Source organism: Bubalus kerabau, chromosome 9 (genome assembly GCF_029407905.1).
Source record: "Bubalus kerabau isolate K-KA32 ecotype Philippines breed swamp buffalo chromosome 9, PCC_UOA_SB_1v2, whole genome shotgun sequence".
Taxonomy (NCBI): Eukaryota; Metazoa; Chordata; class Mammalia; order Artiodactyla; family Bovidae; genus Bubalus; species Bubalus kerabau.
In genome coordinates, this window is record NC_073632.1 from 67836289 (window position 1) to 67843331 (window position 7043).

Sequence of the window (7043 nt, forward strand, 5' to 3'; positions counted from 1 at the left end):
TCCAGGAGCTGGGACATTCATCTTCTCTTGCCGTTGGACATCAGATCTCTTGATTCTTGGGTCTTTTGAGCATGTGCATATGAAGTCACTTCAGTCATGTCCAACTCTTTGTGACCCCATCGACCACAGCCCACCAGGATCCTCTGTCCATAGGATTTCCCAGGCAAGAATACTGGAGTGGGTTGCCATGCCCTTCTCCAGGGGATCTTTCTGACCCAGAGCTAGACCTGCGTCTCTTGCATCTCCTGCATTGGTAAGCAAGTTCTTTACCATTAGCACCACCAGGGAAACTTGGGTCTTTAGACTCTAAGTCACTAATTCCACCGGCTTTCCTGGTTTTCCAGCTTGAAGATGGCAGACTGTGGGACTTCTCTGTTTCCACAACCATGTGAGTCAATTCCTATAATAAATCTATCATCTATCTATCCTGTTAGTTCTGTTTCTCTGGAGAATCTTGACTAATACATAAGGTAAATGAGTCACCTCCCTACACTCACCTTAAGGAGGAGTAGAGCTGAGGTTTTGCCATCTGGCAAAAGAAGACTAGGAATAAGGTGACAACTAAGTGGGTGATGTTCCACAAAGATGATGGAGGAAGTGGAGGAGATGAAAGCTGGTCACAGGGAACCAAAATCTCACCTTGCTCCCTCCCCCTGCCTTAAAGTGACTTCCCCCTTCCCACCCCCCCCCCACCCCCAACCAGGTGACAATAACAGATCTGGTCCCCATGCTCACTCTCACCAAAATAAAAGGCACAACCAAAAGCAGAATAAACCCAATCTGAGAGTCAGGGAGTCTAGAAAGCAATCTTTGGCGTTTTGTCAGCAATAAAATGCGAGTTTCCATTTTTAATTTTGGGAAATTTCATATTGCACAATTTACTATGTCTCCTTGAGCTGCCAGTACTATTTGCCATCTATTTGGTATCTGGACCAAAACCAAGCATTTACTGGCAGAGGCTGCTTTTACTGGTTTGGGCTGTGCTGCGGATTAGTTAGAAGAATAGGCTCTGGAGCCAGACTTCATGAGTTCAAATCCTGCCTCAGTTACTTGATAGGGGTGCCTCTTAAGGAAAGCACTCCACTCCTCTGTGCCAAGATTCCTACTACCCAAGGTGGTTGTGAAGATAAAACTGAGTGACCAACCTTACTGGTTTGTTCAGGACTGAAGGGCTTTCCTAGGATGCTGGACTTCCAGTGCAAACACTGAGAAGGTCCTGGGAAAACTAGGATGTGCCGATCACCTAAGGGAGAAATAAGCTATTGTAGGTAAAGCACTAAAAACAATGGGTGCTCAATAAGTATTAGCCATTGATACGAGTGAACTTGCTATGACTCTGCTATTGCAATGGTCGTTGCTTCCCCTGAACGTGGAAGTCTGGGACTAGTGTCCTGGTCTTTTCTGAAGGATAAGATCACTTCCATTTCTCCAGAGCTCTGGAATCACTGCAAACAGAGGCAAAGATGAGGGTGGTGTGCTTATGCTGACAGCAGAGTCTGCACACACAGGGAGGATGAGCCAGACTTCAGCCTCTTCTTCTGGCCTGGGATAATGCCAGAGGTGCCCCTGACCCTCCCCTTGTGCCCTCCCCACTCTTCAATGGGTCCACCTGAGCCACGCTGGCTGTCTGGCTGGTCTGCACTGGAGATCTACAGACAGAGCATGATCTGCCGAGTGAAGACTTCTAGTCTTTGGAATCAGATTTCTCCTCGGGACACCCTGAGTCTCCCCAGAAATTCCAAGTGAATTTTGAAAAATGAAAGGACCATATGCTTGCACACTCTGGTCTGGCATCCTGGGAGTTTCTATTTCTCACAAGCTCTTCAAACATTTTATCAGTGAGGCGTTTGTGAGTTTCCTCACTGCCTGGTCTTGAATATAAGGGAGAATGATGTACATGGGAGGCACTTTGGTGCAGAGCTTAAGTGTTTAGGGATTCTAGATTGCTTCAGGGTGATCACGGGCAGCTTTCCCCTTTCAAATCTTGGCTCCCACAATTGCCAAGTTGAGATAATAATTGCTAAGATTTACAAAGCATTTACTATGTGCTGAACAACTAATATATCTTAATTAATCCTTTAAGACAAATTAAAGGTTATACATTTTAAGAATCCCTTTTATAGAAATCTGAGGCACAGAGAGAAGTAACTTGTCCAAGGTCACACAGCTTGCAAGGAGATGAATCAGATTCAAATTTGAGAAGTCTGGCTCCAGAATTCAAACTTTCAACACAGTGTATTCTGACTCTATGCCCACCTCACTGGCTTGTTGCAAGAAATAAAGTAACACAAAGATGCTTAGCATATAGTAAGCATTAAGTAAATCTTTGTTTTATTTTTTTTTTCAGGGTAGGGGGCTGAAAAGATAGTCAAGATAAATGGTTCAGCATAATCTTCATCCACATATAAGAACAGACAACGAGTCTACTAAGCTAGCCTGACATTATTAGAAAAGTTTAACTAGTATTTATTGAGCATGTACCCTGTGACTATTTCTATACAAAGAACTTGGGGTGGAGTTGTGAGTGAAACCAGACACTGTTTCTACACTCCTGAAGATTATTGCCCAGAGAAAGAGATTAAAATTGAGCCAAGTGTTCCACTCCGAAAAGAGGAAAATGAACAATCCAAAAAGGAAATTAAGAAAACTGGCAATCATTTCTTGGCTATGACACCAGAAGCACAGGCAACACAAATAAAAGTAGATAAACTGGACTACATGGATAATTAAAAACTTCTGTGCATCAAGAGACACAATCAAAAGAGTGAAAAAGCAACCTATAGAACAGGAGGGAATATTTGCAATTTATATATCTGATAAGGAGTAAACACCCAGACTATATAAAGAACTCCTACAACTCAACAAGAAACTAAATAACGTGATCAAAAAACTGGCAAAGAACTTGAACAGACATTTACCCGAAGAAGACATACAAATGACCAACAAGCACATGAAGAAGTGCTCAAGGTCGCTAATCTAAGGGAAATGCAAATCAAACCACAGTGAGATACCACCTCATACTCCTCAGGATGGCGACTGTCAAAATCACAAAAACAAAAATAACAAGCATTGGCAAGGATGTAGAAAAACTGGTACCTAATGTAGTCAAATTCATAGAGAAAACAAGAAGAGTGACTGCCAAGGGCTGAGGAAGGGAAGAAATGGGAGTTGATGGGCAAAGAGTTTTCGTTTTTTAAAAGATTGTTTTGATGTGGACTGGTTTTAAAGACTTCACTGAATTTATTACAGTATTGCTTCTGTTTCATGGTTTGGTTTCTTGCCGTGAGGCATGTGGGATCTCAGCTCCCCAACCAGGGATGGAACCTGTACCCCCTGCACTGGAAGCTGAACCCTTAACCACTGTATCACCAAGGAAGTCTCCAGAGTTTTCTTCCCTTTAGCAAGATGAAAGGAATTCTGGAGAAGGATGGTGGTGATGGCTGCACAGAAATGGGAATGTACTTAACTGAACAGTACACTTCAAAATAATTAAGGTGGTAAGTTTTATGTTACATGCATTTTACCACAATTTTAAAAGGTACGTTTAAAAAGAGGAGTGGAACGTATGTGTAATGAATGCCGCAAAGGATTTGGGCTCAAGGTACACATAAGGCAGCCCTGACCTGGGGGGGAGGGTGGGTGAGAGAAGTTTCACTACGTGCAGAGCTGGGTGAGTAGGAGTTTGCTGGGGCAGGAAAGAAGCAATGAGAAAAGCATTGAGAAGTCCTTGTGAGGTGAGGGTGCTTCACTCATTTGGGATGGTTTATTAATTATCATTTAAGTACAAACATTTGTTTCCACCTGGTTATTTCTACCTTTTTCTTTTTAAACTGAGACATAGCATACAAACAAAGATTGCAAAATCTTAAATGAACTCCTCGGTATATGTAGTACCAATACTTTGTATCAAATAACAGTTAAAAGGAGTATTGCCATGCTTCTGTCCCCCTTCCTGGCCCTTTCCCTGGAGACAGTAGGGGGCAGGGGCGAGGAGACATCAACAGAGAGCTGGTCCAGAGGGAAGGAGACCAAAGACATATGACAGCTAAACAAAACTGTGATCCTGAACTGGATCTTGGACCAGAAAGGAAAAAGATGTTGTTGGGACAGTCGGTGAAATCTGAATAGAGTCTCTGGATTGGCTGTCAGGGTTACAGCAATGCTGATTTCCTGATTTGGATGCTGCGTTGTGCTTACGTAGGACAGAGTCATTGTCTTTTGAAAATATTCTCTCACCCATTTAGGAGTTGACGGGCATGATGCTGAAATGAAGTGAAAGTCACTCAGTCGTGTCCGACTCTTTGTGACCCTGTGGACTGTACAGTCCATGGAATTCTCCAGGCCAGAATACTGGAATGGGTAGCCATTCGCTCCTGCAGGGGATCTTCCCAACCCAGGGATCAAACACAGGTCTCCCACATTGCAGGCAGATTCTTTACCAGCTGAGCCACAAGGGAAGCCCATGATGCTGAAACTTGCTTTCAAATATTCAGAAAAAGAATAACAATAATAAGCGTGTATGCAGATACCTATAGATAGAAAGGGGGAGAAAGAGAGAAAACACACAAATGTGTCAAAATATTAACAATCGGGATATCTGAGCTGGAGGTGATAGGGGAGTTCTATGTATTAATCTTGCACCTTTTCCAAAAGTTTGTAATTATTTCTAAGTAAGATATTTTTCAAAGATATTCTTTATGATTGAAAGGAACCCACAGGTGAGGCTGTAGGTAACACAGGTGAGATCAGAAAGGAATAGCGACGTTGTCTATCGCTGAATTTGAAAAAGGAAAGTTTGGGAGAAAAGAAATTCGTAGTGTTTCCTGTTGTTCTTTTCAGAGTGAAGTAGGCTATCCTGAAACAAACTCACCGGAGGTTACAGACATTAATACATAAGCACTCTGATTCACCATCTGCTTAGGTTCACATGAACTGTTCATCAGACCTGGGAATCTGGGTCCCTTTTCTGGATCACCGCCCAGCACGATTCCGAGACATATCCTAGACCAACCTTCACACCGCCCTTTTCAGCCTCAGAAAAATGAAGGATGGAGGGAACCTAACAACAGGATCTGGCTGATGATGACGACAAATCTGGGCAAAGTTGTAAATCCAGAAGGTGCTGAAGTGAAACTGGAACAAACACAGGGACTCGGTGTTTTCATTCATCTGCAAGATCACCCAACGCCCCGTTCAAGTCTGGGCACGAGTCACCAGGTTTCCACACACACCTACCCCCTGAAGTGCAGTGAGGTGAGCACCTGGGCGTGTGGTGCCGAGGGAGACTTCTGTAGGAAACACCTCGTGAAACGGAGAGAGTCGAGGCCCGGATCTCAGTCATCCACGCAGGCACCGTGCCTGACGCACGCACGTGGGTGCAGGACAGCTGCGCTGACCAGCGCATGGCTGTTACCAGCGTTCAGGTTGGATGCCCTTGTGTAACTATATCACATAAACAAGTTTGTTTTTTAAAAACAGATTGAAAAGCTCTAAGTATAGCCTATTAGATTCTTTGGGGGAAACTGCTATAGGATTAGTGAACTCAGCTCTGTGCCCCTCAGAAACTCAGAAGCTGGATTGAGGGGGGAAAATGTAGAATTAGTATTAACACATTGGTATTAGAATAAAAGCATCCAGGCTTTCTTTTCATAGTCATTAGAAAATTGTCAGATTACTTCTGTCTACAACCAAACTTCTTCAAGTTTCTTAAGCAAATATGTGATGATTGGTGAAAATAATCCATTTATTGACCAAAAAACATCTTTATGAGGTGGGCAAAGGAAGAGACAAACATTGAAATTTTACTTACTCATTTAAAAAAAGCTAGGCATTGCAACAAGCTCTGAGGGGGACAAGAGAATATTGCTAGAGTTACTTATTTTAAAAAGGGGAAAGGAAAGCAATATTATTATTATCATTGTCATTATTATTACCAATACTATTATTTTGCTTATTTGAGCTTTGAACTCATCACCCTCCTCCTGTGGGGGGAAAAAAATCCAGCTCTCAACCCATTTTCTTACTTATCCCTAATTCTCAAAATTTTATCATTGTCCTTTCTTTGATGATAATCCAGTTCATTTTCAGGTTCCACTTTTCCGAGTAGATATCTGATGACCGCCCATCTGTCCCCCAGATTATGTTTAATGCTCAAAATGAGCACAAGTGTCTGAGTTTCTCCTGTCCATCCATGGCTACTCCTGCCCACCCAGAGTTCTGGATTCATGCTGTATTTCCTCCTTCATATCCTGTGCATCTGTCTTTACTCCATCCTTTCATCTCCAGTCTCTTCTTCCTACCAGTCTCTCTTCCTACCTCCGTGTCTTTCTCAGTCCCTCCAGGGACCCACATCTCCCATTCATTCTACCCCTCCCCATGAAGTGGGTCTAGAACCTCCCTATTGTCCCTCCAGACTTTTCCTTTTCGTGGGATGCTGTTCCTAGACCCCTCCTTGAAAAGTCCTCCTTGCTTTTGTTGATGTGCCCATCTCTGGACCATCTCCCCTCCAGGTAGCTCCATTCCTGCCCACACCCATCCTCAACACTGCTTTTAGAGTTCTAGCCCCAGCCCTCGTTCCTCTTCACTTCACTTTACCAGAGTGCTTTTTCTCTCCTCCCACATCCCAGGATCAGCTCTTCCCTTTGGTTGTTCCTTCCTCTCCCCATTCCCTCAAGCAGGTGATCCTTACATTTTGAATATCTCTGAATGTCTTTCAGTAGACCCCTTCCTTTTGGTCTATGTCCCATTCTATGCATTGGTTTGGGCTCCTATCATCTTGTTCCTGGATCTCTGCTACTGTCTCCAGCTCCTCTGGCCCCTTCACGCTGCTGATGCTGTGTTCTTTTCTAAAACCAAAACTGATTATGCCCTTTTGACAGCTGGCAACTGGTCGTTGAAAGCCACCCAGCCAGGCTTTCCTGTATCTCCAAGCATCTTTGAAGACACAGATAAAGAGCATTTTCCTACAGTGCATTGATTTTAATAAAAGATTTTGAGTGTGGGAGGAGAAATTTTAGTCCTAATGGACACTAAATTATTTAAAT

At 43.3% G+C, this 7043-nt stretch overlaps 1 long non-coding RNA gene across 2 annotated transcripts; it reads left to right on the forward strand.

Moving 5' to 3' along the window:
- LOC129619406 (uncharacterized) lies at positions 1-6828 on the forward strand. 2 transcript variants are annotated; one of them, XR_008697864.1, is made up of 4 exons: positions 1-253; positions 345-388; positions 2348-3497; positions 4840-6828. It is a non-coding gene; the product is annotated as an uncharacterized LOC129619406 (long non-coding RNA). The 2 variants fall into 2 exon arrangements; XR_008697865.1 differs by having other exon boundaries at positions 4922-6828.
- The last annotated feature ends 215 nt before the right edge of the window (positions 6829-7043 follow it).